The sequence below is a fragment of the Manis pentadactyla genome, chromosome Y (genome assembly GCF_030020395.1).
Source record: "Manis pentadactyla isolate mManPen7 chromosome Y, mManPen7.hap1, whole genome shotgun sequence".
Lineage (NCBI taxonomy): Eukaryota > Metazoa > Chordata > Mammalia > Pholidota > Manidae > Manis > Manis pentadactyla.
The window spans coordinates 3,231,228-3,244,371 of NC_080039.1; the positions used below are offsets into that span (position 1 = coordinate 3,231,228).

General features: G+C 41.7%; 1 pseudogene; it reads left to right on the forward strand.

Annotated features, from left to right (window-relative positions):
• The first annotated feature begins 967 nt into the window (after positions 1–967).
• Positions 968–13,144, forward strand: part of LOC130682182 (putative bifunctional UDP-N-acetylglucosamine transferase and deubiquitinase ALG13) — a 126,003-nt pseudogene continuing 113,826 nt past the window's right edge.

Below are 13,144 nucleotides of genomic sequence, written 5' to 3' on the forward strand. Positions count from 1 at the left end.
GTTCTGTTCAGTGCAGCATTGTTTCCAATAGCCAGGACCTAGAAACAATCTAAGTGTCCACTGATGGATGAATGGACAAAGAAAATGTTGTATATATATGCACAATGTGATATTATTCAGTTACCAATAAATGGAAAATCTGCCATTTATTATTACAACATGGATGTACTCTAAGTGAAATAAGTCAAATAATGTATGATATCACTTATATTTGGAATCTAAAACAAAACAGAACAAAAAAGAGAATTCATACATATACAGAACACACTGGTGAATAACAGAGAAGGCGCGGGTGAGGGGTGGGGGTAGGCACAATGGGTGAAGGTCAAAAGTTACAGACTTCCAGTTACCAGACACGTAAGTCCTGGGATGTAATATATAGCATGGTGAATATAGTTAACAATGTTGCATTTGTATATTTAAATGTTGAGAGAGTAGATATTAAAAGTTCTCATCCAAGAAGAATCCTACCTAAATACAGTGATGGATGTTATCTAAACTTACTGTTAAAATAATTTCACAATGTATAACACATATCAAATCATTATGTAGCACACGTAAAACTAACAAAATACAGTATGTCAATATATCTGAATTATAAAACTATTAATTTTAGAATAATCTAGCAGCTCGTAAAAAAGTACAATTCATGGTGCACCATTTGGATAATGGGCACGGGCGGGTCCAAGGGCGCCCCGGGGCGGAGCCAGGTGGCCGCGAGGGGCGGGCGCGACAGGCGCGGGCAGCCTTTGGCGTCCGCACGCCGCCAGGCCGCCCTACTGGCTGTAGCCTCCTCCCAGGCGAAGGCCTTCACGGAACCTCGGCGGTGGCGGCGGCACCGGGGCGGGGGTCGAGGAAGGCTGCCGCTTCGGGTGGAGTGAGGAGCGATTGTCTGAGCGAGGCCAGACTGGAAGCCTTCCCTCAATGACCCCCCTAGCACGCGCCCGTACCCGCCTCACTCATCCCAATGGCGCCGGGCGCCCGCTCCCGCTGCTCTGGGGCCTGGAAGTTCCCCAAGGGCACCCAGGAGCTGGAGGCTCAGCGGCCAACGTGGCCTCAGGGTACTGAAGGCGGGAGGGAGCTAGGGAGCCGCGGGCGTGAGCAGAGGGCAGGCGGGGAGCTTCACGCAGGCGCCGTGGGAAAATGACCCCAGGGGTCACCGCGGCGCGCTGCCTGATGGGGGGAAGCCCGGGAACCCTGGCGGACTGACGGCGAGAGCGCGGGAGCTCCGCAGGGCCCGCCGGGAGCTGACGCTGTGGCTGCTCTCTCCTCTCCAATCTCTCTTTTTTTTCAGTCTCACCATTATGTAGTCTGGACTATGCGGGTTTTTTTATTTTTATATTTTTTAGTATCATTAATCTACAATTATATGAGCAACATTATGGTGACTAGACTCCCCCCATCATCCAGTCCCCCCCCCCAACATACCCCATTACAGTCACTGGCCATCAGCATAGTAAGATGCTACAGAATCAGTACTTGACTTCTCTGTGCGATACTGACCTCCCCGTGGGACCCTCCCCCACATTATGAGCACTAATCGCAATGCCCCTTTTCCCTCTTCCCCCTCCCTCCCCAGATAGTCAGCCCAGTCCCTTTCCCTTTGGTAACTTGGTTATAGGGGGAGTCTAGTAAACATAATGTTACTCCTGTAACTGCAGATAAATGATAAAAAAATTAATAATAATAATCATCATCATCATCATCATCATTATAGATGATAGATAGACATACAAATAAATAAAAAATAAATAACATGAAGTCACAGTGGTGCCTCTTTCCAAGATACAGAATGTGTATGCTGCGAAGAGCAGGTTTCCACTTCAGGGCATGGTGACCCAGACTGGGATTTGATTTCAGTGAGTTAGGCACTGGCCACGTTGACAGCATGAGGGAAAATGGAAACCACATCCAAGGTACTGTGTGTTTCATTTTACTTGGGGTCAGTACTAAACAGTTACATGTTCACCATAATGGTTCCTATACTCTCACCATTATCTTATCAAGTCCCCACCGCATATGCCATACGAGTCACTGACCATCAGCCCAGTAATATGATGTTGAAGCACTACTTGTCTTCTCTGTGTTGTACAGCCCTCCCTGTGCTCCCCCCCACATTATACATGCTAATCGTAATGGACCTTTATTTACCTGCCCTCACCCCTCCCTTCCCACCAAGCCACCCCAGTCCCTTTCCCTTTGGTAACTGTTAGTCCGTTCTTGTGATTCTGCTGCTGTTTTGCTCCTTCAGTTTTCTCTTTGTTCTTATACTCCATAGATGAGTGAAATCATTTCATGCTTCGTCCTTCTGTTCCTGGCTTATTTCACTGAGCATAATACCCTGTAGCTCCATCCATGTTGTTGCAACTGGTAGGATTTGTTTTCATCAAGTGGCTGATTAATATTTCACTGTGTATATGTACCACATCTTCTTCATCCACTCATCTACTGATGGACACATATCTTGCTATTGAGAATAGTGCTGTGTAAACAGAGGAGTGCATATGCCTTTTTCAAACGGGGTTGCTGCGTACTTTTTTGTACTTATTAATTTATTTTTTAATTTTGATATCATTAATCTACAATTAGATGAGGAACATTATGTTTATGAGACTCCTCCATCAAAAACTTACCCCACATAGCCCATTGCAGTCAGTGTCCATCAGCGTAGTAAGATGCTGTAGAATCACTACTTGTCTGCTCTGTGTGGTTAAGCACTCCCTGTGGCCCCTCCACACTATGCATGTTAATCATAATGTGCTCTTTCTTTACTCCCCTTGATTCCCCCATTCCCACCCATTCATCCCAGTCCCTTTCCCTTTGGTAACTGTTAGTCCATTCTTGGGTTCTGTGTGTTTGCTGCTGTTTGCTTCTTCAGTTTTTTCCTTGTTCTCCTTTTCTACTGATGAGTAAAGTTATTTGATACTTGTTTCTCTCCGCCTGGCATATTTCACTGTGCATAATACCCTCTAGCTCCATCCAGGTTGTTGCAAATGGTAGGATTTGTTTTCTTCTTATGGCTGAATAATAGTCCATTGTGTAAATAATCCACGTCTTCTATATTCATTCGTCTACTGATGGACAATTAGCTTGGCTACTGTGAACATTGCTGTGATAAACATAGGGGTGCATGTTTCTTTTTTAACCTGTGCTGCTGCATTCTTTTTATTTATTTATTTATTATTTGTTTGTTTATTTTTATTTAATATACAATTACATGGGTAACATTATGTTTACTAGACTCCCCCCATCACCAAGTTCCCCCATGATACCCCATTGCAGTCACTATCCATCAGTGTTGTAAGGTACTGTGGAATCACAACTTGTCTTCTCAGTGTTGTACAGCCCTACCTGTGCCCCACCACATGTTATACATGCTAATCATAATGCCACCTTAACTTTCCCCCACCCCTTACCCATACAGTCCCAACAATCCACCACAGTGCTTTTCCCTGTAGTAACTGTTAGTCCATTCTTCTGTTCTGTGAGTGTGCTGCTGTTTTGCTCCTTCAGTTTTTTCTTTGTTATTATACTCTAGGAAGACGGAAATCATTTTGTACTTGTCTTTCTCTACCTGGCTTATTTTACTGTGTATAATACCCTATAGCTCCATTGATGTTGCAAATGGTATTAATTGTTTTCCTTGTATGGTTGAATAACAGTCCATTGTGTGCATGTACCACATCTTCTTCATCCATTCATCTACTCATGGACACTTAGCTTGGCTACTGTGAATAGTGTTGTGATAAACATAGGGGTGCATATGTCTTTTTAAACAGAGCTGCTGCAATATTTTTATTTATTTATATATAATTTATGTATTTACTTCTTTATTTCCTATTAATCTACAATTTCATGAGTAAAATTATGTTCACCAGATTCCCTGCACCATCAAGTTTCACCCCAGATACCCCATTACAGTCAGTGTCTATCAGGGTAGAAAGATACTGCAGATTCACTACTTTTCTTCTCAGTTTTGTGCATCCCTCCACATGCCATCCCTCCCACATTATACATGCTATTCCTAATGTGCCCTTTCTTCTCCCCACCTGCTATCCCTACATTCCCACCCAAACACCTCATTCCCTTTCCCTTTAGTAACTGTTGGTTCTTGTCAGTGCTGTGTGTCTGCTGCTGTTTTATTCCTTCAGTTTTTTCTTTGTTCTTATACTCCCTAGATGAGTGAAATCATTTCATACTTGTCTTTCACTGCCTTATTTCACTGAGCATAACACGTTGTAGCTCCATCCATATTGCTGCAAATGTTAGGATTTGATTTCCGCTTTTGGCTGAATCATGTTGCACTGTGTGTATGCAACACATCTCCTTCATCCGTTTATCTACTGATGGACACTTACCTTGGCTATTCTGATTAGTGCTGTGGTAAACATAGGGGTGTATATGTCTTTTTACAATGGAGTTTCTGCATTTTTTTTACTTATTTATTTATTTTATTTTGATATCGTTAATCTACAATTAGGTGAGTAACATTATGTTTACTATACTCCCCCATCGAAAAGTTACCTGATATAGCCCATTGCAGTCATGTCCATCAGCGCAGAAAGATGCTGTAGAATCACTACTTGTCTTCTCTGTGTGTACAGAACACCCTTTGCCGACCCCACATTATACTTGCTAATCATAATACCCCCTTTATGTAGCCCACCTTTTCCCTCCATTCCCACCTGTCCATGCAAGACCCTTCCCCTTTGATAACTGTTAGTCCATTTTGGGTTCTGTGAGTCTGCTGCTGTTTTGCTTCTTCACTTTATTCTTTGTTCTCCTTCTCTGCAGCTGAGTGAAGTCATTTGATACTTGTCTTTCTTTGCCTGGCTTATTTCACTGTATATACTACCCACTATCTCCATCCATGCTGTTGCAAATTGTAGGTTTGTTTTCTTCTTATGGCTGAATAACATTTCATTGTGTATATGTACTGTACCACATCTGTATCCATTCATCTCCTGATGGACACTTTGCTTGGCTATTGTGAATAGTGCTGTGATAAACATAGGGTTGCATATGTTTTATTTAAACTAGGCTGCTGCACTCTATGTGTATATATATTTATTTATATTTCCTTATTTTTTATTTATTTATCATTATCTACAATTACATACGTAACATTATGTTTACTAGACTCCACCCATCACGAAGTTCCCAACAAATAACCCATTGCATTCACTTTCCATCAGCGTAGTAACATACTGTATAATCATGTACTTGTCCTCTGTGTCTTACAGACCTCCTGGTGTCCCTCCTCCCACATTATACATGCTAATTGTAATGCACCCTTTCTTTCCCCCAACCCCTTATCCCTCCATTCCCACCCATCCACCCCACTCCCTTTCCCTGTCCATTCTTGTGTCCTGTGAATCTGCTGCTGATAGCTTGTTAAGATTTTTCACTGTTTTTTTACTTCATTATCATTAATCTACAATTACATGCTGAACATTAAGTTTTCTAGACTACTCCCATCAACAAGTTCTCCCCACATACCCCATTGCAGTCACTTTACATCACCATGGTAAGATGCAGTGGAAATACTCCTTGGCTTCTCCTCAGTTTTGTACAGCCTTACGTTTGCCTCACGAAACATTATACATGCTAATCATAATGCCTTCTTTCTTTCCCGTGCTCCTTATCCCTCCAGTTCCAGACATCCACCCCATTCCTTTTCCCTTTGGTAACTGTTAGTCCATTCTTGGGGTCTGTGAGTCTGCTACTGTTTTGCTCCTTCAGGTTTTCTTTGTTCTTATACTCCACTGATGATTGAAATCATTATATATATATATATATATATATATATATATATATATATATCCAGTAATGTTTGCTAAGATGATGCAGCTACCCATTGCTGGGCCTTGACCACACCCTGGGGTTGGACTTTGCAAGAGCAGCACTCTTGCCTACAGATTCCATGATGTCACAGTAGTGCCTCTTTCCTAGAGACACAATGTGTATGCTGGGAGGAGCAGCTTGTCTCTTCAGACCCTGGTGTCCTAGATGGAGGTATGATTTCGATGAGGGGGTCACTGACCACCTTGATAGCATCAGGGAAAATGGAAACCTGATCCAAGGTACTGTGTGTTTCTTTTTATTTTTATGTCCATACTAAACAGTTACATAAGCAACATTATGTTTTCTAGACTCCCCCATTATTAAGTACCCACCACCTACCACACAGGAGTCACCATCCATCAGCACAGTAATATTCTGTAGAAGCCCTACTGAACTTTGCTCTATTGTACAGCACTCCCCTTATCCCCCTTACACATTATACATGCTCAGCATAATGCACCCTTTCTCCCCCACCCTTAAACCTCCATTCCCACCAATCCTCCCCAGTCCCTTTCCCTTTGGTAAGTGTTAGACCATTATTGATTTCTCTAAATGTGCTAATGCTTTGCTCCTTCAGTTTTTTTCTTTGTTTTTACACTCTTTAGAAGACTGAAATCATTTCATACTTGTCTTTCTTTACCTGGCTTATTTCACTGTGTATAGTACCTTATAGCTCCATCCATTTTGCAAATGGTAGGATTTGTTTTCCTGTTATGGCTGAATAATATTTCATTTTATACATGTACCTCATTTTCTTCATCCATTCATCTACTGATGGACACTTAGATTCGCTGTTGTGAATAGTGTATTGATAAACGTATGTGTGCACGTCTTTTTAAAACTGGACTGCTGCCTTCGATTTAGTTCGTTATATTTATTAATTTATTATTTATTTATCATTAATCTGCTATTACATAAGTAAAATTATTTTTACTAGACTTATCCCATCACCAAGCTCCCCCTACTACCCCATTACAGTCACTTTCCATCAGTGTAGTAAGATACTGTCAAATCACTGCTTGTCTTCTCTGTATTGTCCAGTCCTCCCCGTGCACTCCGTCTGACATTATACATGCTAATTGTAATGTGCCCTTTCTTCCCACACAGCCTTTGTCCCTCCATTCCCACCCATCCACCCCAGGCTCTTTCACTTTGGTAACTCAGTCCATTCTCGGATTCTGTAAGTCTGCTGCTGTTTTACTCGTTCAATTTTTTCTTTGTTCTTATTTGACAATGATGAGTGAAATCATTTTATGTTTATATGTAGGCAAGAACTACTTATATTCCCTGAAATGATGCAGAACCTCATGGCTGGGCAGTGACCACCATGTTGGGGTGGAGTTTGAAAGAGCAGCACTGTTGCCTGGAGATTCCGTGACGTCACAGAGGTGCCTCTTTACCGGAGACACAATGCATATGCTGAGAGGTGCAGGTTCCCACTTCAAATCCCGATGCCCTAGATGGGGATGTGTTTTCGTTGAGGTGGGCACTGCCCACCTGGACAGCATCATGGAAAATGTAAACCAGATCCAAGGTACTGTGTGTTTCTTTTTATTTTGGTGTCAGTACTAAACAGTTACATGAGCAACATTATGCTTACTAGAATACCCCCATTATCCAGTACCCTCCACATACCCCATAAGAGTCAGTGTCCATGAGCCCAGTAATATGCTGTAGAAGTGCTATGCATGGTCGCTGTACTTTACTGCCTTCCCCATGCCCGCCCCTTGCCACATTATGTATGCTACTCATAATGCCCCATTTTCCCTCTCTTCCCTCCCTTCCAACCCATCCTCCTCAGTCACTTTCCCTTTGGTAACCATTAGTCAATTCTTGGATTCAGAGGGGATACTACTGTCTTATTCCTTCACTTTTTTTCTTTTTTCTAATAGTCCACAGGTGAATGAAATCATTTGAGACATTTCTTTCTCTGCCTGGCTTATTTCACATAGTATAATACCCTCTAGCTCCATCCATGTTGTTGTAAATAGTAGGATTTGCTTTCTTCATATGGCTAAATAATATTCCTCTTTGTATATGTAACCACAACTTAATCAAGGCATATCATGGTGGACACTTCGCTTGGCTGTTGTGTATTATGCTGTGATAAACATAGGGGTGCAGATGCCTTTTTAAATCTAGGCTGCTGCACTCTATTATTTATTTATTATATATATTTATTTTCATTAATTCATTTATTTTTTTATTTGTCATTAATCTAAAATTACATGTATAACATTATGCTTACTAGACTCCCCCCATCACCAAGATGTCCCCAGATTCCCCATTGCAGTCAATGTCCATGAGCATAGTAAGATACTGTAGAATCACTTCTTGTCTTCTTTGTGATGTTAAGCCCTTCCCATAACCCCCTCACACATTATACACACTAATCGTAATGCACGCTTTCTTTCTCCCCCCTCCTTATCCCTCCATTGCTACTTATAGACCCCAGTCCCTTTCCCTTTGTTAACTGTTAGTCCATTCTTGGGTTCTATGAAACTGCTTCTGTTGTGCTCCTTCGGTTCTTTCTTGGTTCTCCTTCTCCACATGTGGGTGAAATCGTTTGATAGTTGTCTTTCTCCCCCTGGCTTATTTCACTGTGTACAATTGCCTCTAGCTTGAACCATGTTGTTGAAAATGGTAGTATTTGTACTGTTCTTATGGCTGAATAGTATTCCATTGTGTATATATACCATGTCTGCTTTATCCATTCATCTACTGATGGACACTTAGCTTTCCTACTGTGAATATTGCTATGATAAACATAGGGGTGCACATGTAATTTTTACACTGGGCTGATACATCATTTCATCTATCTATTTATCTATCTATCTATCTATCTATCTATCTATCCATCTATCTATCTATCTATCTATTTATCACTAATCTACAATTACATGCCTACCATTATGTTTACTAGACTCCACCAATGACCAAGTTTCCCCCAGATATCCCACTGCAGACCCTTTCCATCAGCGTAGTACGGTAAAGTAGAACCACTACTTCTTTTCTCTGTGTTGTTGAGCCCTCCCCATGCCCCCCCTTCCACATTATACATGCTAAACTTAATCCACATATTCTACCTCCCCCCTTGTCCCTCCTTTCCCAAACATCCATCCCAGTCCCTTATTAACTTTTAGTCCATTCTTCAGTCTGTGAGTTTGGTGCTGTTTTGCTACTACAGTTTTTTCTTTGTTCTTGTACTCCAATGATGAGTGAAATCATTTTATATATATATGTATGCCGGATCCTCTGATGTTTGCTAAGATGATGCCACTCCCCACAGCTTCACAGTCTGCTCCCTCTGGGCATCCTGGACTGGGGACCGATGTGATGCACTGGCCGAGGCCTGCGACTACTTCCCGGTGTAATTCTATCCTGTGGAGAATCGTGTTCCTTCATTTGCTAAACTTGACAGCCTGCAACTGCGTTTCCTACATGCGTTTCCACTAGGCAGGCACAAGGTGGGTAGAGACAAGAATGGAATAACAATTCCATCCTGCCATCTTGGGGTGGAGTTTGCAAGAGCATCACAGTTGCCTGGAGATTCCATGATATCTCAGTGATGCCACGTTCCTAGACACAGAATGTGTATGCTGAGAGATGTAGCTAACCACTTTAGAGCCTGGTGCCCAAGACAGGGGTGTGATTTCAGTGAGGTGGGTGCTGACCACCTTGACAGCATCAGGGAAAATGGAAATAGATCCAAGGTACTGTGTGTTTCTTTTTATTTTGGTGTCAGTACTAAACAGTTACATAAGCAACCTTATGGTTACTGTAATACCCCCATTATCAAATCCCCACCACATAGCCCATAAGAGTCATAGTCCATCAGCGTAGTATGGTAAATGTATGTGCCCAGTAATATGGCCTAGAAGCACTACTGAACTTTGCTGTGTTTTACTGCCTTCGTGCCCTCTCCTGGCCCACATTATGCATGCTACTCGTAATGCCCCATTTTCCCTCTCTTCCCTCCCTTCCAACCCATGCTCCTCAGTCACTTTCCGTTTGGTAACCGTTAGTCCATTCTTGGATTTGGCGTGGGTGCTACTGTTTTGTTGCTTCATTTTTCTTCATTTTTCTAATACTCCACATGTGAGAGAAGTCATTTGACACTTTTCTCTCTCTGCGTGGTTTATTTCACTGAGCGTAACACCCTCTGGCTCCATCCATGTTGTTGCAAATGGTATGATTTGATTTCCTCATATGGCTAAATAATATTCCACTGTGTATATGTACCACATGTTCTTCATGCATTCATCTACTGATGGACATTTAGCTTGGCTATTGTGAATACTGCTGTGATAAACATAGGGCCACACATATCTTTTTTAAACACGACAGTGGCATTCTATTCATTTTTGAACTATTTATTTATTTGTTTCTTTATTGTTTATCATTAATCTACAATTACATGAGTCACTTTATTCACCAAGTTCCCCCTGCATACCCCATTGCAGTCAGTTTACATCAGCATAGTAAGGTAGTGTAAAATCACTACTTGACTTCTCTGTGCTGTTCAACCCTTCCCGTGCCCCTATCCCACATTGTACATTTTAATCATAAATTCCATTTCTCCCCCACCCATTATACCTCTGTTCCATCCCATCCTCCCTAGTGCTTTTCCCTTTGTTAATTATTATTCCATTCTTATCTTCTGTTAGTCTGCTCCTGTTTAGCTCCTTCTGTTTTTCCTTTGTTCTTATATTCCAATGATGTGTGAAATCATTTTATATATATATAAGTAGGCAAGAACCACTGATGTTTGCTAAGATGATGCATCTCCCTATGGATGGGCTGTCCCAGCGATCTGGGGGTGGAATTTGCAAGAGCAACACTGTTGCCTAGAAGTTCCATGACATCACAGTGGTGCCTCTTTCCTGGAGACACAATGTGTATGCTGAGAGCAGCAAGTTCCCACTTCAGAGCCTGGTGCCCTAAATGGGGGTGTGATATCACTGAGGTGGTTGCTGACCACCTTGACAGCATCAGGGATAATGGAAACCAGATCCAAGGTACTATGTGTTTCTTTTTATATGGTTTCAGAATGAAACTGTTATGTGAGCAACATTATGGTAACTAGACACCCCCCGTTATGAAGTTCCACTTACGTACCATGTAAGACTCAGTGACCATCAGCCCACTAATATTTGGTAGAAGCCCTACTGATTTTTGCTTTCTGACACTGCCTTCCCCGTGCCCACCCTGTGACCACATTATGTGTGCTACTCTTAATGCCCTATTGTCCCTCTCTTGCCTCCTTTCTAACTCATTCTCCTCAGTCACTTTCCCTTTGGTAACCATTGGTCCATTCTTGGGTTGGGCAAGGCTGCTACTGCTGTGATCCTTCACTTGGTTTCTTTTTTCTAATACTCCACAAGTGAGTGAAATAATTTGAGACTTTTCTCTCTCTGCCTGGCTTATTTCACTGATTATAATACCCTCTAGCTCCATCCATGTTGTTGTAAATGGTAGGATTTGATTTCTTCATATGGATGAAAAGTATCCACTATTTATATGTACCACATGTTCTTCATCCATTCATCTACTGATGAACACTTAAATAATAGTGCCACGATAATCATCGGGGAGCACATCTTTTTTTAAACTCAGCTGCTGCATTCTATGTATTTCTTTATACATTTATGTATTTATGTTTATTTATTGTTTATAATTAATTTGCAGTTACAGGAGTAACATAATGTTTGCTAGACTCTCCCCATCGCCAAGTTCCCCCCAAATACCCCATTATAGTCACTTTCCAACACTTCTCTGTGTTGTAGAGCCATCCCTATGCCCCTGTCCCCCATTATAAATGCTAATCATAATTCACAGTTTCCTTACCCACGCCCTTTTCTGTCCATTCCCATCCATCCACCCCAGTCTGTTTCCCTTTATGAACTGTTAGCCCATTCTTGGGTTCGGCGAGGCTGCTACTGTCTTGTTCCTTCACTTTTTTCTTTTTACAAATACTCCACAGGTGACTGAAATCATTTGGCACTTTTCTTTCTCTCCCAGCTTATTTCACTGAGCATAATATCCTCCAGCCCCATCCATGTTCTAGTAAATGGAAGGATTTATTTTCTTCTTATGGCTGAGTAATATTCCATCGTGTGTATGAACCACATCTTTATCCATTTATCTACAGAAGGACACATAGGTTGCTTCCATTTCTTTTGTATCCTGTATAGTGCTGTGTTAAATACAGCCATGTGTATGTCTTTTTTAAACTGTGCTGCAGCATTTTTTTTATTTATATGTTATCACTTATTTGTTTGTTTTTTTAGTTTTCATTTTTCATTAATTGACAATTACATGAGTAACTTTATGTTTCCTAAACAGCCCCCATCACCAAGTACCCCATAAACTCCATTGCAGTCACAGTCGATATGTGTAGTAAGATACAGCAGAATCACTGCTTGTCTTCTCTTTGTTTTATAGCCATCCTCGTTCCCAACTCTCACATTATAAATGCTAACTACAATGCGTCCTTTCTTTCCCTTCACCCCTTTGTCATTGCATTCACACCCATCCTCCCTTTTAGTAACTGTTAGTCCATTCTTGGGTTGTGTGGATCTGCTGCTGTACTGCTCCTTCTGTTTTTTATTTCTTCTTATACTCCAATGATGAGCGAAATCATTTTATATATACATATAATAAGGGCTGAACCGCTGATGTTTGCTAAGATGATGCAGCTCCCCATGGCTGGGCAGTGTCCGCCAAGTGGGGGTGGAGTTTGTAGGGAGCACTGCTGCCTGCAGATTCCATGACATCACAGTGGTGCTTCTTTCATAGAGACAGAATTTGTATGCTGAGAGGTGCAGGTTCCCACTTATGAGCCTGGTGTCCTAGATTGGTGGTGTGATTTTGGTGAGTTGTATGCTGACTAATATGACAGCATTGGGGAAAATGGAAACCATTTCCCTACATTAATCTACAATTACATGAGTACTATTGTGTTTACAGGTCCAAAGTACTATCTGTTTCTTTTTATTTTTGTGTCAGTAGTAAACAGCTACATGAGCTACATTATGGTTACTACACTATCCCCACTATCAAGTCACCAACACATACCCCATAAGAGTCACTGTCCACCAGCCTAGTAACATGCTATAGAAGTGCTACTGATCTTCACTGTGTTATACTGCATTGCCCGTGCCTGCTCCTGGCCACATTATGTGTGGTACATGTAATGCACCATTTTCCTACTCTTCCATCCCTTACCACCCAACATCCTCAGTCACTTTCCTTTTGGTAACCATTATTCCATTCTTGGGTTTGGCAAGGCTGCTACTGT